Source organism: Erinaceus europaeus, chromosome 2, assembly GCF_950295315.1.
Source record: "Erinaceus europaeus chromosome 2, mEriEur2.1, whole genome shotgun sequence".
Taxonomy (NCBI): domain Eukaryota; kingdom Metazoa; phylum Chordata; class Mammalia; order Eulipotyphla; family Erinaceidae; genus Erinaceus; species Erinaceus europaeus.
Window position 1 is genome coordinate 111646545 of NC_080163.1, and position 26578 is coordinate 111673122.

The 26578-nt window shown below is 42.2% G+C and overlaps 1 protein-coding gene across 1 annotated transcript in view; it reads left to right on the forward strand.

The window, feature by feature from the left end:
- Window positions 1–363: 363 nt before the first annotated feature.
- BLK (BLK proto-oncogene, Src family tyrosine kinase) overlaps window positions 364–26578 on the forward strand; it is a 53424-nt gene continuing 27209 nt past the window's right edge. The window contains exon 1 of the mRNA XM_007517230.2: window positions 364–640. The gene's annotated coding sequence lies outside the window, so the exon portion shown is untranslated. The remainder of the gene's footprint in view (window positions 641–26578) is intronic.

The window sequence follows — 26578 nt, forward strand, 5'->3', positions numbered from 1 at the left end:
ACACACACACACACACACACACACACACACACACACGCACATCAGTATTGAAAGGTTCTTCTGGGCTGAGTCCCATCAGCACCATGTAAAGTGAAACAGGGCTCCCAGCCTTGTGGCAGAGCCCAAGCCCGTTCTTATCTCACAGACAAATGCTGCGAAGCAGAAAGAAATACCCTTGAGAGGCAGTTGGTGTTTTACTAATGCTGCCAGGGGGCAAGAGGCAGAAAAAACACCACCCCTACAGTTAAACCAAAGCCCCATGAGAAAACTGGTGTGTGTGTATATGTGGGGGAACTTGGCTTCCAGAATGACCCAAACAGAAGAGGAGTTGCTGCCTGAAATCCTTGCATTTTCTCTGGAGCAGTGTGTCTACTGGACCCACTGAGTCCACAGAAGCTTTGAAAGGCTCAAACTGGAAGTCGGGGCTCCTGGGGTGGGGCACTGGCGAAGCTGCACCACAGAGGGGAGCCTGCCCCTCTGCTTCTCTTACGTTCGCTGGTAGCCAGGAGCCATAAGAATGAGCTGTTGACTGATACTTTGGGATGGGCTTTTTCTCTCACTGCATCAGGAGCCATGGATTATAGCTGGTAGGTCCCAGGATTTACAGAACTATGATGAGAAGCCACTGAGCCCTGTCAAGGTAAGGCAGAACCTTCATTCTGCGTTCTGGTCCTTCTTGCTTCGTTAAGTAATACAGACAAGGCCATGTGGGTTGGGTGAGGTCCTCAGGAGCATCGTGCAAACTCTCTTAGTCACAAAAAGAGGGAGAAGAAATTCGCTTACTTTGAGCCCTGGTGGCAAATTGATTGCTTGGTTGCTCTTCTCTTCTATTTCAGAGTTTTTAGATTTGTGAATGTTCATCCATTCAGGCCATATTATGCTTCTTGAACTGTCTCAGCTGCAAATGCAGTGAATGCATGAGGGAGGAAAGACAGGAGAGGGTGCTGGTGGAGCTGGTGGGCCTAACAGGGCCCTAAGCAGAGAGCTAAACAAGGCCACTAATGTTCATGGTATGGCAGAAGAGGAGAACAGTTATGTGTGGGTCGGGAGCTTTGGGCTCCAGATCTATGACTGGTTGTTTCTTTATTATATCTGTTTTTGAGTAAGGTTTTCTTTTTTTAATTTTTAAATTTATTTATATATTTTAAATAAGATTTTCTATTTCTCAGACATCTAGGGATGAAACAACAGAAGAGAATGAATGATGACCCTTTTGGTTAAAGGATTCATTTTTCAAGGAAAGGTCAAAAGCAAAAAAAAAAAAGGGGGTGAAGAGAGAGAGAGAAAGGAGAGAAAGCTCAGCTCAGTCATCTATATGGAAGGGTTTTCTAAATTCTGGGGTTTTGACCTTTCTTGGCTTTATCAAATTGGTCACTGCTTTTACCCTAGATCTACCCACATTCTCAAGGAACTTCCAGAGTTAGAGAAGAGCATCTTCACGACATGTACAGAGGCCACTCCTGCCAGGATAGGCACTTGGTTCCTTTCGTTTGGTGAGGCTCTGTCATGGAGAAGCCTGGCAGAGTCACCTTAATTGGTGACAAGTGAACATCTCCATGTCACAGTGTGTAACTCAGCTATGAGGCAAGGAGAACAGTCCATTACCTCCAGGTCACCCTTTCCCCAGCTGATAGCCCCAAATGAATCATGAGAAAAATCAGATAAACCCAAACCAAGGGATGTCATACAACATATTTGACCTTTAAAATTGTCAAAGAAAGACAGAGGAAACTGTTGCAAATCAGAGGAGCATAAGGAGACATGACAAGTAAACCTAAAATTCCCATCTTGGGTGGGGTGCTAGAATAAAATAAAATAGGTCATAGTGAAAACAAAATCAAGTCCAGGGTTTAGTTAATCTTGTTTTACCAATGTTAATTTCTTAGTTCTGACAAATGGAATTGCTTAGGTGAAATGTTACCATCATTGGAAACTAAGTGGCTAAATATATATGAAAAGTTTCCACATTATGCTTGTTTTTCCATAAACCTAGATTTATTTTGAAATAATAAAAATATATTTAAATTTCTCCTGACTTAGGCATCCATGGTCCAGAGATCCCCACTTCTTTTGGAAATATTCTGGAACTTAGCATGCATTGCACTTAAACAGAAAGATGTATTTATTTATTTTTGAGAGAGAGAGAGAGAGAGAGAGGAGAGAAACCAGGCCACCACCCATCTCCGGCATATGGTGGTGCCGAGGACTGTACCTCGAACCTTATGTATACCACTCCAATGCTCTAATGCACTCAACCTTCTCACTATCAGGCTTTGCATTTATTACCATTTCTTCTCCTGGCTCCCATCTCATTCCTGGGTAGCTCTATAGTTCCACCTTATTGTTTATTTTGTTGTTCAGGGGATTTACTTCTTTTACACACACACACACGCACACACACGCACACACACGCACACGCGCACACACACACGCACACACCAATGGATCTGAAGCCCTCCTCAGTAAGGAAGCAGCAGACTGAGAACAGCAGATGGGGGCCCCTACTCCACATGGATTACTCAAATGGACTCTGTCTCCTCTGAGCTCAACCACCTGCATAACTACAATTATTGTCCTGGCCTGTGAGACTCAGGTTTGTGGAGAGGAGACAAGGAATCAGAAGCTTGACATCACCATGGACCCACAGAACAGGTGTGCCCTTGTCAGTAGGTGGCATCTCAACCAGATTAAAGCAATACTTCAAAAGCAGACAAGAAGAGAAAGAACGATGAACTCAGAGGAAGGCAGTGCTTAGATGAAAATCACAAGAGAGATGATGATAATCACTGTGGAAAAATGGTGATTACAGTTGGGCCTGTGGTTCCTTTCCTGCCATTTCTCCTGCTTCCCCATTGCCCACAACGGACCTGGACAATGTCAGCATCCAGCTGCTGCTAGGCTGCACCCTACCTGGGACTCATGTGCCTCTCACTGCTGAAGCCTATTTCTACCTCCTTCTCTGTTCAGTTCCCACTGATTCTGATGTTCAGAGCCCTGAAGCATGGTTTTGTCACCTTCATGTTCCATCTAACATGTTCAGGTCTGCCACCTCTCTGATCATAAGCTTCTGAACTCTTTGGGACAGAGACCATGCCTCCCTCTTGTCCACTCTATGTCCCCATCCTAGCATGGCATCCACAATGGGTGTTCTGTGATAGTGTTCCTGTGTGAAAGACACAAAAGCAATTCATTGGATGCAAATGAAGATAAAGCCATGAGAAAGGAAGCATGAAGAGGAAATCATGGATATTTCATGAGCTCTTTGTGTCTTTAAAGAGGAAATATGAACCAGGATGTTTGGGGTGATTTGCCCTGGCGTAACTACCACATCTGAGAAGTGTGTGTGTCTCAATGTCTGGGGTCTGCAAGGACTCTTTTTCTGTCCCAGCTCAGCCACCACATTGTCTTAGGCTTGGGTGCTGCTGTAAAAAGTGGAGGTAGGGCCCTCACTGGGGTGTTTTTAATGTAAGGTCCTTGAAACAGTCCCTTGAAACCATTCCACCAGGACCCACCAAAGAGGAGCCAGGGGGCAATTACTCTCAGACTCCAAGTCTTGGAAGAGCATGCTTCTTGGGATTCATGGACATCTTCATACTGATACTTCCTGACTCTCTGCTTTAAACTTTGGGATAGTAGAGTCAACTTTACTCTTCACTATCAGTTGGGAATGGTGCAGTGCCTGCTGGTCTGGATTTCTGTGTATTCCTGTCTACCCTCAGACGAATTTTTCTGTCCTCACCTGCCCTTTGGTTTGATTTCTTTATCTATTTATCTCTCATATTACTTCATACTTATTGTTATAAGTGGTTCCAAATTTTGTAGGACACAGCAGGAAATGAATTAATAAACAACAGGACAGACCTTTTAATTTTTAAAAATTTTATTAGTGATTTAATAATGATTCACAAGATTGTGTTATAAGAGAGGTAAAATGCCATACAGTTCCCACTATCAGAGTTCCATATCCCATTCCCTCCATTGGAAGATTCCCTATTCTTTATTCTTCTTGGAGAATGGACCAAACATCTTTATGGGGTATAGAAGGTGGAAGGTCTGGCTTCTGTAATTGCTTCTCTAGTGCTCATGGGCATTGATAGGTCAATCCATACCACCAGCCTGTTTCTCTCTTTCCCTAGTGGGACAGGGCTCTGGGGAGGTGGGGTTTCAGGACACAGTGGTGAGGGAGGTTGTCTGGCCTGGGAAGTCAGGTTGGCATCATGGTAGCATCTGCAGCTTGGTGGTTGAAAAGCATTAAGATATAAAGAAGAACAAACTGTTTAATAATCAGGAACCTAAAGGTAAGAATATAACAGATGAGATTGGGGTCCTAGATGAGCTAGGAGGTCTATTTTAAGTATATTTCAAGGGGCCATGACTTTACTACTTTTTGCGTGAGCCTGACAGCTAACGTGCAGGTAGGCTAAAAGTATTGTCTGGGAAGATTCACAAAAAGGTTCAACCTCTAGTGGAGTGTTCAGCAGAAAGCTTATGATAGTTTTTTTTCTTTCTTGTTTTTAACATTTTATTTTATTTTAATGAGAAAGAAAGACACAGAGAGATAGACACATAGAGAAAGTGTTGGGGTCCTGATGAGGACCCTGCTTCTCAATCTGACCAAGCCGGCTGACCCACTCTGTTGTGCACCAGAGGAGGGGGCTGAAGAGGTCAAATCAAGGGCAGCAGAGGTGAGTACACGCTGGGGGTCTTTCCCTGTGGATCACCCCAGGACGCTATTTGCCTATGAATAGCGCATTGATTGTATGGTAAGCAAGGGTTTTTATAGTTTGGGGCAGGGGAAAAAACAGGGCAGCTATGGCCTAGCCTTATATGGCCGGGAATATTAAGGGAGGAGGGGGCCTCTGGGGGTCTTCAGAGACAGTTATTTGTTGACACCATATATGGTCAGGAGAGTGGGAAACAGGGAAATGGTGAGGGTCTTTCCAGTAACCATTTGAGTGAGTGGACCAACCGGTTTGAGAACAAGGAAGTAAACTGTGCGCTAACATAGTAAAGTTCTTGCATCTATAGTTAGCAAACTCACTACAATCAATGGACAAGTGCAGCCTTGACATAAATGCTCCTTAAGGGCCTTGATAGTGTCATACCCAGTAGAGAGCATGTTACCATGAACAAGGACCCAGTTCAAGTCTCTGGTCTTCTCTTGAAGAAAGGAAGCTTCGTAAGTAGTAGAGCAATGCTACAGGTATTCTCTTTTTTAGTCAGAGAAAGAAAGAAGGAAGGAAAAGAAAAGGAAAAAAATGAAGGAAGAAAGAAAATGAACACTTGAAGCAGAGTGTTGGATTCATAGTACAGGCACCAAGACCCAGCAATAATCCTTGTGGAGGTGGGGGAACCTATATTCACTGATACATTCTTTTTTGTCAAGATGACTAGAGTGACTCAACAGAGTGTCTCAACTGCTGTCATGAGTCCACACTGAATAGCCTTCATTGGATAAGAGACTCTATTTACTCTAATTACTCAAAACAATGCCCTCAGATGAGTATGTTATTCACAGTTACAAAGCAGCCTTTTGGCTTAACTTACATAATTAACGTTTTCTTCATGACTGTCTGAATTCTGGAGAATCATCAACACTTGGAGTATCTGCCTATTCCCATGGCATAAATGTTTCCATCATGGCCAATTTTAAGCTGCTGCCAATTTTTAGCTGGCTGAACACAGAGTTAGGCAGAAGTTCATTTGATACCACAATGTACAATTTCCGCTGCACAGACAGAATAGATGTAAAATGCCTCAAAAATTGAGCTAATAGTAAAACTATAGTAAAGTTATAAAGAAATTATGAGGTTTGAGTGTTAATTACCTTTGATTTAAGTATTAATTGAATTGTGCTTTATCTAATTTAATTAGATGTAATTTGAAACTTCTGTGGCTTAACTTTGAATAATAGTATGCAGAACAACCAACTTTCACAAAATTTCCTGAAATTAATCAGTGGCTTTTACGAACCAGTCGAACTGGCCCCTATCCTTTAGGCAAGAGCTAAATAGCAGACTCCTATGCTAGGTGCAACAACTTTGCTGAGCAAGGGTCAGTGAGAACAGCCTGAGTCCTGTGGCAACACAAGAGGCCCAGGTGCCTAGTCCTGGTGTGTGTGTTTGGTGGCAGGAAAAGCAGATGGATTTCTACTCCTGAATGGAGACTCTTCCTCATGGTTGAAGTTCCTTCCTATACCAACTCCTGCCCCGCCCTCAGAGACCTTGAACTCCTGTGAATTTTGTGGAGCTTGTGAGTTCTCTGAATTTGCAAGCAAACATTTGTGGACAGGGGCAACCTCTGCAAAGAGCACTTCAGGCTTTCTCCAGATAAAAGGAGAGAGGATGGGCTGCAGGTAATAGGAGGATCATTTCCATCTTACTCCTGAAATCTCTTCCTGAAGACCCTGGAGCTCAAGAGCCACTCTTAAGTCACCTTCCCCAGAGACCTGTGTCTGTTTTGTCCCTAGAGGCACCAAGTGAAGTTATCCTTGAACAGGCCAGCTCAGTGAAGGACAAAAGGATCTGAGTGTTGGCAGCTGTCAGAGAGCTGTGCTGCCAGGAGACACCTGCACAAGTTTTTCTGACAGGCAGGTCAGGTGACCTTTGTCACAAGTGTGGGGGAAGGGAGAGATCCCTGAACCCGTTTCTGCCAGGCTTTTAACATGGATCCACCAGGCATGAGCGTGCAGAGAACATTAGCTAGGCAGAACAATGACCTCAGGCTAGGTCTGGAGAAGGGTGAGAAACCAGTATTTCTGGGGAGATAGGGCTGAAAAGTGCCTGCCAATACCAACTGAACCTCTGGTGGTCTTGGCTGGGGGACAGGAGACTTACCCTCTCTAGGCTCCAAGTTCCCACTCACCCAATACATGCTGGCTGGTCAGGGTGACTAGATAGCCTCGCTATTGGATCAAATCCCCCCTAAAGTCCTTGGACATCACAGGGAGCCCACCAAGACCCCCAAGGTACTGGGACTAAGTCCATATGCAGACTCAAGTCTGAGTGACTCTGAAATAAGAGCTCTCCTTTCTTTGAAGGTTGACCTGTGTCCTCTGCTGGACAGGGCATTGCCCAAGAGGACATCAGGCAGGAAAGACTTGCCACTCAGGTCATGGAGGTGCCAACATATGGTCACTGAGTGGAAATGGGAAGGTAGGCCCCATGGTTGGGGCATTCCTCACTGTTTATGGGGTGACAGAAAGCCATGGAGGGGGGTTTGAGTCCTCTGTTAGAGGAAGCTTTTAAAAAATATTTGTTTATTTATTTATTTTCCCTTTTGTTGCCTTTGTTTTTTGTTGTTATTGTAGTTATTATTGTTGTTATTGGTGTGATTGTTGTTGGTTAGGACAGAGAGAAATGGAGAGAGGAGGGGAAGACAGAGGGGGAGAGAAAGACAGACACCTGCATTCCTGCTTTACCACCTGTGAAGCAACTTCCCTGCAGGTGGGGAGCTGGGTGCTCAAACTGGGATCCTTGTGCCAGTCCTTGTGCTTTGCGCCAGGTGCACTTAACACCCGCTGTGCTACTGCCCGACTGCCCTAGAGGAAGCTTTCATTTTGTATCTATCACAGGCTTGCCTAAAGCAATGGCCCTGTAGAGAATGTCTTTCAGTCCTGTGCTGGATCAAAACACCATCCTGTGTTGGGATATCACTCCTACCCACATTTTCATTTCTTACCCAGATCCTTTAGGGTCAATCCTCTCCCATTTCCCCTGTCTCTGGAATCATCCACTGTCACTCGCTATGTACTATGTGACATGCATTAACAAAGATGCATGCTAAGCCCTGAGGGTGGCTGGGTATCAGTCCTGCACACTTGTTCTTCCTCCAGCAATCCAGCTGTCATAGATCTATCACTGAGGCCTTGCTGCCTTATTCAGACCTGGGAGCCACTTTTTTTTTTTGGAAGCCATATTTTTTCATTTTATTGGATAAGACAGAGAGAAATTGAGAGGGAGAGGGAAAGATAGAGAGGGAGAGAGAAAGATAGACACCAGAAGACCAGCTTCACCACTTGTGAAGGGACCTCCCTACCAGTGGAGAGTTGGGAGCTTGAACCAGGATCCCTGCACAGGTCCTTGTGCTTGGTACTATGTGCACCACCATCTGACCCCCTGGGATTTAGATGAAGACTAAAACTTGGGTATCCACATAGACAGAATTTCTACTGATTAGGTTTAACTCCTATCAACTTCTGTTGGTAATGGGAGCTAGGAATCATTCCATGGCACCTACTTCAGTGGCAAACATGTAGAAATAATATCAGGGTGCCAGTGGACATTACACAAAACTTTGTGCTATAGAAAAACAAGTGTTATCTGCCAGGGTTCAATGGGAAACCCAAATTCCCAAGCCAATCTCAAGGGCTGTGAAAAAGTGGCACAGAATTGAAAAACTTTATATTCACTACACCACTTTATGCATTACAGGGAGCCACTTCTTGCTGGTGATGTTGTAGGAGGAAGAGTTTTCTGGGGCCCAAGGGGTCCTGCCCAGTTCTCTGGGGAGAAGAAGCACATGCAGAATACCCACATGTCCATTGCTGCTGTTCTTCTCAGACAACCTGTTACAGAGTGGTGAGGGGCAGTGAGAGGCTCAACAAGAATGATGGAGGTGGGGGTGGGTCTGGTCACGAGGTCAGGGTTAATAGTAAGTGCTACTGTCACTCAGCAGGCTCTGTATGGATGACAGTGTATTGACTGTGACCTTTCAGAATGTCAAATGGCCTATTGATTGACAAGATTCTACCTTCTGGCAGACTGCACTGAAGGATGCTTTTGGATAATTTTCTCTTGGTGGTGATTGTGAGAGTAGCTAACCTCTCAGTACTCAAGAAGATGGGGGGTGAGGAGGTGGCAAGTCAACTTGCATCATCAGCGAATGGGGACTGGAAGCTTGCTGGGTCCCAGATTTAGAAGGTGTGTGAGGACATTGTCCCTCTGGAAGGGTCTCTGTGGCCCTGGATGAATCATTTCCTTCTGACTCTGTGTCTGCCTGTATGAATCTCCTCATCAGCGACTTCCATAGATTTGGACCTACAATTTCCCATCAACCCAGACTCGTATACTGAGGACCAGAGTCCAGAGAGCAAATCAGTCTGGGCAGAATCACTGGAGTCAGGATGGGGACTGGATATGAGACCTGGGTTCCTCTTCCTGTGTATCTGTCATACAGGGTCAGGCTGGGGGGTTTTCTGGGTTTGGGCAACTCTGCCAGGCCTGATCATCAGGGATGCTGCAGAAAGTCAGAAAGAAAAGAAGAAAAAGAAGAAAGAGAAATGACAATAACAACAGAGGGCAGTCTGATTTTATATCAATCAATATTTACTTCCTTGTTTAAATTTTTTTCTTTATTTTGTTTGTTTATTGAGACAGAGACAACCAGAGCTTCACTTTGGCTTATGAGGTGCCAGGGATCAAACTCGGTACTTCATGTGAGTCCTGTTCTCTACCATTCAAAGATTTCCCTGCCCTCTATATCTCCTTACCTTAAAACTGAAAGAGCAACAACAACAACAAAAATTTCAAGACCAAAAAATAAAATTAAAGGCAGATACAAAGCCTGATAATCCGCTATTTTTTTATCCAACTGACAACTTGCCTTGGTTGTTAAGATACAGTTTTTCATCAAGTAATTAAAAAGGTTGTAACATTTTGGGTTTTTTTTTCTTTCTTTCTCTCTTTCTCTTTTTTCTCTCCATCAAGACATAGCATCTCTCTTGGGGCTTTTATAGTGATCATTTCTGAAGCTATATACCATTTTACAGTGTTGACTTTAAAAGAGGTACATATTTATTTACTTTTTATAAAAAAGAGAGAAACTGGAGCACCACTCAGTTCCCCCTTATGGTGGTGCCCAGGATTGAACCTGTATTTCCTAGGGCCCCAAGCATGCAAGTCTATGCTATAACACTGAGTGGTGTCCTTGGCCCTTGTGGTGTTAACTTTATTTTGCCGTTTAAAAGGACATTTAGTTTGCTTTAATCTTTTCACTACTATAGAAGGCTATGATTAAAAACACACCAATCCAGAGCTTGCAAAACCATTCTGAACTCTTACCAGGCAACTGGGGGCCTGTGTTTTTGACTCTTGATTGACCCGTGATTCTAGAAGGAGACAATTGCTCCCTTGTGTATTGAGTAGGGTGGACTCGACTGCATCTCAGGTCATAGAAAGCACCCCAAGTTTCTCGCCTATTCTATCTAGCTCCTCTGTTGTCAGAAACTGAATTCTCTGGCAGAGTCACTAATATGGACTTTGGCCAGAAAACATACTTTCTTGCAGTGAAATTAAATGTCTCAGAAGGAAACAAAAGCCAAGGTTTTGGCCACATGTGTCCCATCATCTAAACCAGAATTCTTAGTCAGGAGTCCACAAATCCTTATAGGGACTAGGGGGCAAGGTCCTGAAATAGAAGTCAAGATGTGCCATGAATGTGTGTCTGTGTATTTTCTGGGAATGTGCCTGTAGTTTCATATGACTATCAAAGGAGGCTAAATTTCCCCCCATTTTTTTAAAAAACAACTTTATTTTTATTTTTTTCCCTTTTTGTTGCCCTTGTTGTTTATCATCGTTGTTGTTATTATTGCGGTCATTGTTGTTGCATAGGACAGAGAGAAATGGAGAGAGGAGGGGAAGACAGAGAGGGGGAGAGAAAGACAGACACCTGCAGACCTGCTTCACCGCCTGTGAAGGGAACCTTCTGCAGGTGTGGAGCTGGGGGCTCGAACCAGGACCCTGATAATGATCCATGCGTTTTCCATCATGTGCACTTAACCCGCTGTGCCACCACCGGCTCCCCCATTTTTTTTTAAACAACTTCTCTTTTTCCTTCCATCCTCCTCCTTTGGGAAGTCTGGAGTTGAAATTAAAGATTCCTAAAGAGCTGTCTCCAATCTAATGATCTGTATTTTACAAAAGAAAAAAAAACAAATCTTAGAAACACTTCTCAGGGCACAAGTTAGCTTGTGGGAAGTCTCAGACATCAGCCCAAGTCTATTTTTCATGGCCAAATCTATATGCCCAGACCAGCAAGGTAAAGTACCTTATGAGAAAAGCCTTTCTTTAATTAATTATCTAATTAATCAATTAATTAAATGGAAGTATTGACAAGACCATAGGATAAGAGGGGTATAATTCCATATAATTCCCACCACCAGAACTCTGTATTCAATCCCCTCCCTTGAAAGCTTTCCTATTCTTTGTCCCTCTGGGAGTATGGACCCAGGATCATTATGGGGTGCAGAAGGTAGAAGGTTTGGTTTCTATAATTGCTTCCCTGCTGAACATGGGCATTGACAGGTTGATCCATACTCCCAGCCTCTCTCTCTCTTTCCCTAGTGGGGTAAGGATCTGGGGAGGTGGGGCTCCAGGACACCTTGGTGTGGTTGTCTGCCCAGCGATGTCAGGTTGGCATCATGATAGTGTCTGGAACCTGGTGGCTGAAAAAGAGTTAAGATATAAGGTGGAACAAATTATTCACTAATCATGGACCTAAAGACAAGAATATTGCAGATGAAGATTTGTGGTCTCCATTTTGGAAAAAGCTAGTAGGTCTATTTTAGGTATATTCCAAGAGGCCCATGACCTTACTAGTTTTTGCCTAAGCTTACATCTAACATGCAGGTGACCTAAGCTATTGTCTGGGACGATGATGTCATAGTTGGAAAAAGGACTAGAAAGCTGGATCAGGGGAGAGAGCAATTCCCAAATATGGGAAAAGTATATAAATACTGTAAACTGTAAACCTCATAGATTTGATCTGAGGCCCATAGTCAGCACAGGAGCCTATGTAACCTCTGCATCCCTGTAGGTCTGATCTGGCATTCTGTGGTCATGGTTAGGAACATTCCAGGCCGCACTAATTTCAGGACCCATCATCCACCTATCCGTGATAGGTGGAGTATGTTATCCAACCTCCCTTCAAAGAATGGAACATTCCCTACCCTTGTTTATCCACATTGAGAGCAGGGCCTTATAGGGGCCCACACAGGGGTCCATTGTGTTGTTCCCAATGGAGATGACCAGTGACAGTGGAGAAAGGGATCTGTCAGAGGTCTAGGCCCATCATGTCTGTGTGGAAACACCAGGGCTCCCTGACCAGGGCCCCAGGTGATTGGATGGCCTGATGGTGACTAAAGAGTCACCATTAAAGCATGCCAGTCTCTTGCCCTTATTCAGCTTTTGCAGTCCTTATTTGGTATGACAGGTTAGCTTTGGAGTGATTGAGGGATGTGGAATAGGAGGTAGGTGAGGAGGGTATCTAGGTCTAAGTAGGAACTATTTCATTAGGTACTCTATGATGTCGTTTTAGATCTTTCTGTTTGCTTGCTATATTTATTGACTCACTCTTGCTTATATTTTTAACAAAGCTCACTGTTAATGTGTAAAAGTGAAAGGTTCGTTTGGCCATGGTTATTGTATCCCCAGCTGTTCAGTTGCTTTTATTTTTTTATTTATTTATATATATATTTAAGCCCTGCTTTTCTCTACAGGGAGCCAGCCTGGTAGAAATATTTGTGGTCAGTTCTTTCCTTTTACAAGCACAAACCATAGGTGGTGGTGGTGGGGGAGGGGGTGTTTATCAAACTGAAATGTTATCACTGGAGGCTTGAGGAGGCAGAAAAACTTTGAAATTCAAGAGAGCAAACCCAATAGTTCAACCCAGCAGGGGAGACTTCAGGCATTGGTTTCCTGAAAGAGGTTGAGTCTTTTTTCTTTTCAAACAGATGTTCTTATTAGCAGCAAACTAGTGAGTGGCTTTGACTGCATAAGTGTATTCCATTTCTTTTCTTTTTTATCAATCCTGCCTCCAATCTCCTTGAACTCAACAGTGCAGCCCTGCAGGCATGGAAGATGGGACATAATTCCATTTTACTTCTTATTTCCTCTGGAATCTCTGCTAGGTTAGCCACTTTTTATTACTGATAATTGGCTGCCCTCACCAGGGAAGAATCACCTTACATAGAAGTTATCAAACAAGAAAGGGAGCACATTTTTTTTTTTCCACCTTGGGCATCTCAGAGATAGTCTAACAATTACATTAGATCAGTCTGCTTTGTTGGGCCCAAACTTACTGTTAATGAACAATAGCCAGTATTTACAATAACACCGACTTTTGGTATAAAGGACAGTGTTGAGGGAAAATTCAGGACACAGGGGGTCCTGGGGAGTACACTCTGTTCTTTGCTAGGTTTGCACACGTGGAATTGGGATGCATGCTCGCACATCCCTAGCGTGTAGTTTGTTCTCACTGAATTTGCACATGTGGAGCGGAGATATACTTGGTGAAGGGTTCCCCTTACTCCTTTTTGCATTATATGAAGGGGGACGGCTTACTCGTTGGGCCAACAATGAGTGAGCTCTGCTGTGATGTAAGAGGTGCTATAATAGAGTGGATCTTGAACAAGGAGGGGTCTTGGGCCTTGGCCTTTGACCTTGTGTTTTACCCTGGGTTTTTGGGTAATCTATTGCCTAAGCCTTTCCTCTTAGCCTTAATTTGCATGGCTAATAAAAGAATTTAGAAATCATACACCTGAAAGCGTGTTTCTGGAAATTCTTTCTCATCGGAACTGGGACAAAGCCAAGGGGACCCTGCTCAGCCATGTGTGACCATGTGTATCTCCTCCTCAACAACAGGAACACCATAATCATGGCTGAATGAATCTCTTGCTTCCACACATTAGCAATGACCTTTGGTTAAAGCAGTAAAAATAGAAACAAGGTTTTTATTTTTTGCCTTAGACAACACAGACCTAGATATGAAAGAGACCTGGCTTCAAGTCAAAGGCTTCCCAAACAAGCTAGCCTTGTGCCCTAAGAACTGCTTTCTGAGCCCCAGTTTTCTTTACAAGGAAACTGGACTGGATGAAGCATCGTGGTAAATTAAGTTGTTTCTTCTTAGTGGCTGTCGGAAGTTGGAGGAGGCATTTATTTATGTTTGGGCTTTCCCCTTTCTGATGGAGTCACCCATTTATTCAAAAGAAGAGGAAGAGTGACTATATGTCTAATGTGTTACAAGTGCTCAGATGGGTGCTGAAAACAGAAAGATGAAATGCAAAATAACCTCTTCCTTTGAAGTTCTTGCAAGGAGCCACATTCAGAAGGCAGATACTAAAGCTTCCTGATGCACTGCTTGGCTCATCAGAAGTGCTCAGGATATAGAGGAGGTGTGGTTAGGGGTCCAGGGTGCTGGAAAGCACCCCATGTTCACAGGTGAAGATGATTAGTTTATCAGGCAGACCCAGGATGGGTACCTAGGACAGTCATACTAGAAATTTCTTTACTTATTCCTCCTAGGAATCAACATCTATCTATCTATCTATCTATCTATCTATCTATCTATCTATCTATCTATCATCATCATCATCATCATCTATTATTTATTTGGGAGGGAGAGAGAGAGAGAGAGAGAGAGAGAGAGAGGGAGAGATCCCGAGCATTATTCAGCTCTGATATGTAGTGATGCCAGAGACGGAACCCAAGGGCCACAAGCATGCGAGTTCTGTGCTCCAATGCACTGAACTGTCTCCCTGGCCCTGGGAGTTTCTTGAGCTCTGCTCCAAAGCTTGTTATCAAGGTCAAACCCATATCATCGTTAGCATGTAAAGCTCTTGGTTCTGGACACAGCCGAAATCCAGCTGACCTGTTGACTGTCCGACAGCAATGTTGAGGCTCTAGAAGACATAGGATTCCATACTTCCAAATATTGTAATATTGGTCTCAGTAGAGATTTATATAACTTCTTATAGTTACTTGAACTACTTAATTGTTAAGTGATACAGTTACTTAACTACTTAAGTTCTAAGAACTACTTAAGTTCTTTAATTCATAACTAGTAACCTACCTACTCACAAAATATTTATTTTATTTAAGTCCTTTAAAGCAACATATCTTAGCCCCAATTTATAGATAAAACTACTGATACTAAGAGACATCTACCATTCTGCCTCAAATCTCTGTCTCTGTCTCTCTCTCTCACACATACACACACACACTCACACACACACACACACACACACACACACACACACACACACACACACACACTTTTTTTTTTTTTTGATAGGACAGAGAGAAATTGAGAGGGGAGGGGCAAGTAGGGAAGGAGAGGGAGAAATACCTGAAACTCTGTTCACCACTCCTAAATCTTCCCTCCTAGAGTGGGAAGTGGAGGCTTGCACATGGAAATGTATATAGTCAACTGGGTATACCACCTCCCAGCCCCACACACTTCTAAATAGATAAATGCAGTGCTTTCTCTATGGTGTGGGGTTAATTCTATAATATGTTGTTTTGCTTTTGTTGACTGATTCCTATGTGTTAAGGTTCTCTTCTATTTATTTTATCTATTTATTCTTCTTTAACAGAAAATTCTCCAGAGCTTGTTTTTATAAAAACATTTTTGGCTTTTTCTGCATCATTGTATAGATAAATTCAGATTAAAATTCACTTTCTTTTTAAAAATTTCTTTATTCGTGGATTAATATTTTACAGTCAACAGTAAACACAATAGTTTGTACATTTTCCACATAACAATACAACCCCCAGTAGGTCCTCTGTCATCTTTTTCTAGGACCTATATTCTTCCCCTCCCGCCCACCCCCAACCACCCTAGAGTCTTTTACTTTGGTGCAATACACCAATTCCAGTACAGGTCCTACTTGTGTTTTCTCTTCTGATCTTGTTTTTCAGCTTTTGCCTGTGAGTGAGATCATCCCATATTTATCCTTCTGTTTCTGACTTGTTTCACTTCTGGGAAACAAAACATGATTGCTTTTCTGAAACAATTTAATTATTTATTCCAGAAAGGTTGAAGCAAGGTTCTCTTCAAAAGTTTTTCCCCCCCTCTTGATGGAACATGTATGTTCATTGTTTTATCACAACTTGTCTGATCTTTCACTTCCAGATCAGCCTCTGGTCAGCCCCAGTAGAGTATTTCTTTAATCTGTTAGAGGGGTAGTTGAGAATGACTGGAGCTAATGATATACAATTCCATAGGTATTTTTCCCCCTCTACATCGGCCAGTTTCATTAATTGAAAGGCTTGCCATTTCTCTAGTGATTTTTAGGATCTCTTCTGGGATATACCATTTCCTGTGTGTGTCCTCTGTTGTGTTCCCCTCTTCTGTGTATTTCATTCATTCATTCTTTATTTATTGGATAAAGACAGCCAGAAATCAAGAGGTAAGGGGGATATAGAGAAGGAAAGATACAGAGAGACACCTGCAGCGCTTCTTCACTGCTCATGAAGCTTCTCCCCCTCCACCCTTGGAGGAGGGGACTGGGGGCATGACCCTTGGTTCTTGCATATTATAACATGTGCACTCAACCAGGTGCACCACCACCAGGCCACTTCACTTTCTTTTCTTAATAAATAGTTTTGAATACTCATTCAAAAATACTTTCTAATCATTATTCATGTATATCTTTTCCTTGTTTGACATTGCTCTCTAATGTCTTTCAGTAGAATTCATTTCTTCATACAAATATGCACATTTTTCTACATCTGTCTCTAGGTAGTTGTATTTTTAGTTGGCCCTAGTAATTAGTTCTTAAAAACATTTTTTCTTTCTTTTATTATTATTATTATTATTTTTACAAGAGCATTGCTCAGCTCTGGTTTATGGTGAGGCAGGGGACTGAATCTGGGACTTCAAAGCCTCAGGTAGAGAGTCTCTCTGCATAACTATTATGCTACCTCCCCTGCACCCCAAAATAAACATTATTCTAAGTGGTCCAATTATACAAACAGTCCACACATAGAACGGAAAAATCCATATAAGCAAGGAGCCTTTCAAAAACAATCAAGGAGGTGGCATGGGAGGTGGTATAGTAGTATAACTCTTAATTCAAAGGCTTGGAGTCCTGAGTTCAATCCCAGGTATCACATATGCCTAAGTGATAATTTGTTTCTGTTTTTTTTTTCTTTCTTGTGCATTCTCTGCCTCCCTCACCCTTTTCCTCATTTGTGAAATAAATAAAGTAAAAATAAAACAATCAAGAAGAAACAAATGGAAAGATAAAAGTCTCATTTATCATCCATCCTATTGGTAAAAAGCAAGGTGTAATACATCAAATTATGTGACATTACAGGGGAAATGAGAACTCTTAGGTATTGCTGGCGGAAGTGTAAATTGGCACTTTGGGAATTATTCTGAGTTAAAGGTGCTCATCTTTCTTGTAGGACCACACAGAAAACTGAAGCTACTTGTCTGATGCAAAGGGAACAAAGAAGCTTATCACAGTGTGGGTGGAAAAGATAGAGATAACTTAGTGTTCTTTAGTTAAAAGAAATAAGTGAATAAACTAAGTGACTTTTATGTTCTTTAAGATAAGATGAGTTAAAAAAGAATCAGGAAAATATGTATAAAAATAAACAAATCTCAAAAACACATTTTTGGGTTAAATTCAAGTTGCAAAAAGATAACAGACATCATGCAAACACTTTCATACCTACACCTACACCTATAGTATCCAAAACTAGAGTGTATAGTGCTTATGGTTGCTAATACATAAACACATAAATTCAAACTCACACCTGGCAATACCACCCACTAACTTCAAGATTAAAACTTCAGGATAATGATTACTTTAGGCGACAAAGAGAAGAAGAAATGATTATCAGACATTAGTTATATTTGTGATTGAAAAGAATTGTGAGGGTGAAGAGAAGCAACTGAAATGTGATAAAATAATAATACCTGCTAGGTATTAGATATTAGTTTTTGTGCTTTTTCTTTTCTTTTTCTTTCTTTTTTGCCTCCAAGGTTATCGCAAAGGCTTGGTGCTAGCACTATGAAGCCACCACTCCTGGTGGCCTTTTGTCTCACCTCCTCCCCATTTTATTCGAGAGGACAGAGAGAGGTTGAGAGAGGAGGGGGAGACAGAGTGAGAGAAAGACACTTGCAGACTTGCTTCACTGCTTGAAGCATCCCCGCTGCAGGTGGGGAGCTGTAACGTGAGCTTAACCGGGTGCACCACCACCAGGCCCCAATTTTTGTGCTGTTTATGCCCTTAAAATAGTTACAGCTAATAATAAAAAATGTATTTTATGTTTCTATAATCTTAGGGCAGGAAAGATATTTGCCGGTGTGAATACATTAAGTAGCGCTAAGGGACAAGGATTACCTGGAGGGTACAGTAGTACCGCCCAGAAAATAGGAGTGGATACAGCTGTGGCTTGGAAAGGTGGAGGCGGGGCTTGGGTTTTAAAACCAAGACCCAGGAGCGGGGCGGTGGCGCAGCAGGTTAAGCGCACATTGGCGGAAAGCACACCCACAGGCATCAGGATCCTGGTTTGAGCTCCTGGCTCCCCACCGGCAGGAGGTTTGCTTCACAGGCGGTGAAGCAGGTCTGCAGGTGTCTTTCTCCCCTTCCTCCTATCTTCCCCTCTTCTCTCGATTTCTCTCTGTCCTCTCCAACAAAAACAATAACAACGATAAGCAAGGACAACAAAAGGGAAAAAATTGAAAAAAAAAAAAAAAAAAAGCAAGACCCCTGGTTATGTCTGCTCTTTCTCTCTGCCCAGAACATGTAAATGGAAACTTGGTCTCCTCTCCATGTCTCTCTCTCTCTCTCTCTCTCTCTCTCTCTCTCTCTCTCTTTCCCTCTCTACCTCTCTACCTCTCTCTCTCTGTTCTAACATGTGAATGTTCTCAGTTCTCCTGAATAAAGTTTAAGGTATATGAAAATCATGCTCTCTTCTCAATTCTTTGTTGAGATAATGCCTGACAAACTTTTAGAATGGGAGGAATCAAGCGTTGGCCTTTTCCTGCCTCCCCTTTCCCCATAACAGAAATAGCTTTTCTCCATCACTGTGAGATTTAAATGGGTGTTATTTCTGCAGAAATCCATCACTGATCAAAAATCCCAAACTATGGGGGATTTGGGTGATGGCGTACCAGCTCTGCTTCCCACCTGCAGGGGAATGCTTCACAATTGGTGAAGCAGATCTGCAGATGTCTATCTTACTCTCTCCCTCTCTTTCTCCTCTACCTCTCTCAATCTTTCTCTGTCCTATCCAGTAAAAAAAAGGGGGGGGGGACTAAAAATGGCTGCCAGACATATGCCCCAAGATAAACATGGAAAAAAATAACTCCCAGAAATTTATACAAAAAAGCTAATTCCCCCCCCTCTTTTATTGAGGGGGTTAATGCTTTACAGTGTAGTTATTGTCACATAATATTTCACTATGCACCTGGCCCCCACAGTTCTCTTCCACTCCTCCCTTCACCACCTTTTCCCCAGAGTTCCTTGCTTTGATGCAATATACCATGCCATTCACGTTTGACTTTGTTTTCTCCTTCCCTATCCTTAATTATTAGATTCTCATTTATAAGTGAGATCATTCAGTATTTGTCTTTGGCTTATCTCACTTAATAAGATGTCTTCCAGTTCCATCCAAGATGACACAAAGGAGATGAGTTTATTGTTTTTAACAGCTGAATAGTATTCCATCATGTATATATACCTCAGGTTTTTTAGCCACTCATCTGTCGTTGGGCATCTGGATTGTTTCCAAGTTTTGGTGATTACAAACTGTGCTGCTATGAACAAAGGTATACACAGATCTCTTCTGATAGGTGCTTTGTTTTCTTTGGATAGACCCCCAGGAAAGAAATTGTTGGGTCACAATTTAGAACAGTTCTCAGCAAGAGTGACTCTGCAACATGCTGCCACACTGTGATGCTGCCTCAAGACATTACACACATTTTGGTATCTCAGGAATCTAGGTTCCTCCTCCTCCTCCCTCCTCCTCCTCCTCCTCTTCCTCCTCCTCCTCCTCCTCCTCCTTTTTAACATTTGTTCACATTAATGTGCTTGGCAATCACACAGAAGGGCTTTTAAATCTAATGGCTGAGACAAAAACAAAGCAGAATTGCATGAGCATTTTCAAAATGATGGGGCTGTGACGGTTTCTGCAAAGCACATGTAAGACAGTACTACCTGTGTACATGCCTGAACCTGTGTGTGTGTGTGTACAATTATGTGTGGAGGGTGGAGGGTATAGATATCTCTGGTTAAATTGGGATGAGGCAGACCACCTGAAAGACAAATTATTCAGGGTAGCAGGATTATCTTTCAGGCTGTGAGTCATCCTAGAGGGAATTGTTTTAAAAAGTTTCTCTGCTTTGTTTTTTGACTTTGTAATTTGTGGAGCCAGGGATTCACATGTGCACATTTTTACCATTTTGCACACAGAGGCAGAGAAAGAGACAGAGGGAGGGAGAGAAACCATTCATAGCACATCTTCCATGTGCTATAGCAGCTTGAACTTGGGCCACGGTGTATGACAGGACACCTGCCCTTCCCTACTCAGTGAGCTGCCTCTCCAGCCTTGTATGGTGTCTTCTTGAAGGTTCTAAAATAACTCGCCTACTCCATGGGGAACCATCAGAAATTTCTTTCTCATACTAAATATGTATTTGGATTTCAGGCAATGTAGTTTACAAAGTAAATAAAGCAAGTTCTTTCAAAAAAAAAAGAAAGAAAGAGAAGAAATTGTTGGGTCATATAGCAGGTCTATTTCTAGTGTTCTGAGAAATATCCAAACTGTCTTCCACAAAGGTTGGACCTGTTCACACCACCACCAGCAGTGTAGGAGTGTCCTTTTTTCTCCACACCTTCTCCAACATATGTTGTTACTACTTTTTTCTGGTACATGACATTCTCACAGGTGTAAAGTGGTACCTTATTGTTGTCTTTATTTGCATTTATCTGATAATCAAAGACTTTGAGCACTTTTTCACATGTCTGTTGACCCTTTGGATCTCTTCTTCTGTAAGGTTTTATGTCCTCACTCCATTTCCTTATGGGGTTGTTAGTTTTTTTGGAGTTAAGTTTACTGAACTCTGTATAAATTTTGGTTATCAGTCCCTTATCTGAAGTATATTGTATAAAAATCTTCTACATTGGAGGGCGAGGCAGTGGCACATCAGGTTAAGCACACATAGTGTGCAAGGAAGTACAAGGACCCACACTCAAGACCCCGGCTCCCCACCTGCAGGGGCGTCACTTCACAAGCAGTAAAGCAGGTCTGCAGGTGTCTGTCTCTCTCCCTCTCTATCTCCCCTTGCCCTCTCAATTTCTCTCTGTCCTATCCAATAAAATGAAAAGGGAGGGGGGCACCAGGAGCAGTGGATTCATAGTTTAGGCACCAAGCCCCAGTGATAACTGTGAAGGCAAACAAGCTAACAAACAAACAAAAAACTTCTCCCACACTGTAGGATGTGGTTTATTAGTTATTTATTAGTTTATTAGTTATTAGTTTGGTGATGCCCTTTGTTGTGCAGAAGCTTTTCAGTTTGATGTAGTCCTATTGACTTATTTTTGCTTTTGTTTTCTTTGCTGTTGGATTTGAATCTCTGAAGACTTTTCAGAAGCATAGGCCATGAAGTGTTCTGCCAATGTTTTCGTCTTAAGTATTTGATAGCTTCTGGTCTAATATCCATATCTTTGGTTCACGTGGAGTTGACTTTTGTGTATGATGATATGTGGTGGTCCAATCTCATTCATTTGCATGTTTTAATCCAGTTTTCTCAGCACCACTTGTTGAAGAAGCTCTCCTTCCTCCATTTAATGTTCTGTGCCCCTTTGTGAAAAATGTGTTGCCTGTAGATGTGGGGACTCGCTTCTTGACTTTCAATTCTGTTCCACTGATCTGTATGTCTGTTTTGGTTCCAGTAACAATCAGTTTTGATTAAGGTAGTTCTTTTTTTTTAAGAAGTTTTTTTTATATTTATTTATTCCCTTTTGTGACTCTTGTTGTTTTATTACTGTAGTTATGATTGATGTTGTTGTTGTTGGATAGGACAGAGAGAAATGGAGAGAGGAGGGGAAGACAGAGAGGGAGAGAGAAAGATGGACACCTGCAGACCTGCTTCACTGCTTGTGAATCAACTCCCCTGCAGATGGGGAGCCGGAGGCTCGAACCGGGATCCTTAGGCTGGTCCTTGTGCTTTGCGCCACCTGCACTTAACCCACTGAGCTACCACCGCTCGACTCCATAGTAGTTCTTTAGTATAGTTTGATGCCTCTGGTCTTGTTCTTTTTTTCTCAAGATTGATTTTTGGCAATCCTAGGAATTTTTTTGGTTTCAGATAAAGCTTCATAGCTTTTGTTTGATCTCTTTGGAGAAATTTGGTAATATCTTGATGGGGATGGCATTGAATCTGTACAGGGCTCTGGGTAGAATAGTCATTTTCATAATGTTAATTATTCCTACCCACAAACATAGAATATCTTTCAATTACTTTGTATCTATTTCTATTTACTTGAAGAATGACTCATAGTTTTCAACCTACAAGTCCTTCACATTATTTGTTAACATTTTTCCCAAATATAGTAAAGGAGGTTGATTTCTGGATTTCTTTTTCTAATTTAGTGTTCGTATAGAGGAACACTACTGATTTATATGTACTGATTTTGCAGCCTGCCACTTCACTGTATTGTTCAGTAATTTCCAGGAGTTTTTTCTTAACAAGTAAACAAAGAAACAAACAAAAACTTAACCTCAGCAAATGCTTCAGTTTGGTAGTTCCACTTACAAAAATAAAGCTTAAAGATAGTGGTCCAACAAGTATGTATGTACATGTTTTACAAGGCTTATATCACAGTCTGTTTGTAATAGTGAGTGAATGAAATCATTCCCTTGACCAATAGTGATTAAGTGAATTAAGTTCAGTCAGAATACTGGCATGCTGTTATATTGGCAAAACAACAGCTTAACCTTACTTTCTGTTGGCATAATAGTATTTGTTCCAAAATTATATTTATACTGTACTGCTTACTAAAAGTCATATTATAGCTGTATAAACAATTTAGTTTCATTTTTTAAAACACACACATACATGTACATACACACATACATATATATATATATATATATATATATATATATTGAAAATTCATCACTAAAATGATTATATAGTACTTTTCTGTAGGTTGTGGGACTACGAGAAATGATCTGCTTTTCATATTTTTGAAATGTATATATTCCTTGCCTAACAAAACAAAAACGAGGTTAAAGAGGGAACAATGATGTTAGGATAGATTTATTAACTTAGTAAGTATAGAAACAATCACCTTCATTAGAGAAAGTGCAGGGAAACATTGGATGCTGTGTTAAAGGCAAAGCACAATTTGGTACAATATGTCAAAGTACATGTTATGGTACCAAGAAATTTCATTTCTAGTATATTTTCATTAAAAAAAACATTCCTGGGAGTCGGGCGGTGGCGCAAAGCGCAGGGGGCGTAAGGATCCCGGTTCGAGCCCCCGGCTCCCCACCTGCAGGGGAGTCGCTTCACGGGAGGTGAAGCAGGTCTGCAGGTGTCTATCTTTCTCTCCCCCTCTCTCTCTGTCTTCCCCTCCTCTCTCCATTTCTCTCTGTCCTTTCCAACAACAAAGCAACGTCAATAATGGCAATAATAACCACAACGAGGCTGCAACAACTAGGGCAACAAAAAGGGGGAAAAATGGCCTCCAGGAGCGGTGGATTCATGGTGCAGGCACCGAGCCCAGCAATAACCCTGGAGGAAAAAAAAATATTCCTTTACTTATTTTGATATGACAGAGAGAAATTGAGAGGGAGTGGGAGATAGAGAGGGAAAAAGAGAGACATCTGCAGACCTGCTTCAACACTTGTGAAGATTCCCGTCTGCAGGTGGGGAACGGGCTTGGATCTGGGTCCTTGAGCATGGTAATGCATGTGCTCAACTGGGTGAGCCATCACCCTACCCCTTCATTTGTTTTTATAAAGATTTATTTATTTGAGTTGGAGAATCAACCCTCCAGCCTGCTGTTTTTTTTTTTTTATTATTCAAATGAAGAAACAGAGAGGAGAGGCAGTACAGCAGCAAGCTTCCTCTGGTACCATAATCTCTCTCTCTCTCTCTCTCTCTCAATATTTATTTATTCAATGAATAGAGATAGCCAGAAATCAAGAGGAATGGGGGTGATAGAGGGAGAGAGACATAGAGACACTTGCAAAACTGCTTCACCACTCATAAAGCTTTCCCTCTACAGGGGCTCGAACCTGGATCCTTGCACATTATAACATATGTGCTCAGCCAGGTGCATCACCACCCTACCCTCTGGTGCCATAATATCTCCCATGTGGTGCTAGTGCTTGAATCTGGGCTTTATATGTGACAAATGAGGCACCCTACTTGGTGAGTTATCTTTCCAGTTCAAGTTTTTTTTTTTTTTTTTTAAATTTCTGGGGAGGGAGAGACCAGCTTACCACACATGTTATATGCTGTGTCAAGACTAGATCCCTGGACCTCATACACACAAAGTATGCACTCTTCCAGCTGAGTCCCATACTTGGCTAGCTATTTCTAGAACTTTAAAAAATATATATATTTATTTATTTATTCCCTTTTGCTGCCCTTGTTGTTTTACTGTTGTAGTTATTATTGTTGTTGTTATTGATGTCGTTGTTGTTGGATAGGACAGAAAGAAATGGAGAGAGGAAGGGAAGACAGAGAGGGGGAGAAAAAGACAAACACCTGCAGATCTGCTTCACCACCTGTGAAGTGACTCCCCTGCAGGTGGGGAGCCAGGGACTCGAACCAGGATTCTTTACACAGGTCCTTGCGCTTTGCACCACATGTGCTTAACCTGCTGTGCTACCACCCAACTCTCTATTTCTAGAACTTTTGCCTTAAGAAGATTAATAGTGACCTGAGGAAATGGTAGTGAAAAATTGCTCCATCCCCAGTAGCCTACCTGCCAGGGTGCCAGCCTCTCCCAGATGGTCTCAGTCAGCACTTCTCTTAGCGTCCTGACTCACCCATCAGGTTGCAGATGTTACTATGATTCCATCTTGACTTCCCTGGTAGACAACCTTACCAGTGTGTCCTGAAGGTCTACGTCTCCAGAACCCTACCCCACTAAGGAAAGATAGAAGCAGGCTGGGGTACAGGTCCATCTGCCAATGCCCATGCCCAGCAAAGAAGCCATTACAGAAGCCAGACCTTCCATCTTCTGCACTCCATAAAGAATTTTGTTCCATTCTTTCAGAGGGTTAAAGAATAGGAAGTTTCCAATGGAGGGGATGGGGAACAGAACTATGGTGGTGGGAACTATAAGGGATTATACCCCTGTTAATTTACAATCTTGTTAATCATCATTAAATCACTAATAAAAATTTAAAAAATAATAGTGGAATGCAGACAAGTCTGTATAAAGTGCACAAACAAAGGACATTTTTGCAACATTATTTATGTACTCAAGATAAAAAAAGACCTTGGGAGTAAGTATGTGCGCTTGTAGCCTTGTATTCAATGCTACAGAAAAAACAAGCAGCAATAGCGTTAAGATGGCAGTGATATTCTCTTAAGCGCAGGTCATAAGAGCACCACCCTAGTTCTGCTTTAAAAAAAAAATGGCAGTGGAAAATTACATACCAGATTGTCACTGTGGTTATCTCAAGATGTTGGCTGTGTATGTACTTTTTATTTTCTCTTTGCTTTCTGAATTTCCTGTACTAAAAGCCAATGAGTTTGAATTGTTTATAGTGGGAAGTAAATTGCATGTGTTTTATAGAGGAGGCCAGTCCTGCAGCAGGGGCAGAACACGTATTTCCCACAGCTAAGTAACACCATTGGGTCCCCCAAAGCTCATACTTGAGAATTGCACTCCAGCTATGTTTCCTATCATTCTCTTTGTTCTGAATCTCTCCTTTAATATTCTTCATTTTCTTCTAATTCTTCCGATACTCTGTTGATTGTTTATATCTCTCGATAAAGGGCCATATCCTTTTGTGTTGGTGGTTCCATACAACTGCAGGATCACTGACCTCAACCATCAACACAGCATATAAAGCATTAAAAGTGCCCCGGCAGGGCTCGGGGTGGGGTGGATAACATAATGGTTAGGCAAAGAGACTCTCATGTCTGAGGCTCCAAAGTCTCAGGTTCAGTCTCCTAAACCACTGTGTGCCATAGCTGAGCAGTGCTCTGGCAAAAATGATGATGATGCAAAAGGTGAACACATTATTTCCACTACACAATGAGGTGGGAGTGAATAATCATGCCATCTTTATCAGACAGTTATGAAACAGTAAAGCCAAGACTGGACACATCAGGTTCCTAAATGTGAGAGCTCTCTCCAGGCACCCCAGTCACATCCCAATACAACTGGGCAAAATGGAAAGGTTTTCTATGCTAATTGATCTTTTAAATTAAGTTTTTCTTATGCTAATTCAACCTGTTAGTTTCAGGCCCTTATTCCTGAGGGATCTTTTGTTTAGGAAGAGGGGTTTTGGACAGTGAGGAGGGGCAGCTCTGAGACTCTCTGGAGGGCAGATCCCTTTATCCAGGGAGTCAGGATCAGGGATGTATGTGAGCCCACAGCTATTTGAAATTAGGGGCTGTTCAGTTACCCTGTCTTCCAGTTCACTCACACAAAACCTGGTGAAGCCATACTTCTTGCAGATGTGCACCTTCTTGTAGCCAGTGAACTTGAATTTGGCCTTGTGTAGGGCCTCCACTGGATGCTCTTTGCTCTGTATCTTGGTGGACATGATGATTGCCCAGTGTGAACCTTCCTGTATACCTGTCTGGAGCCCAT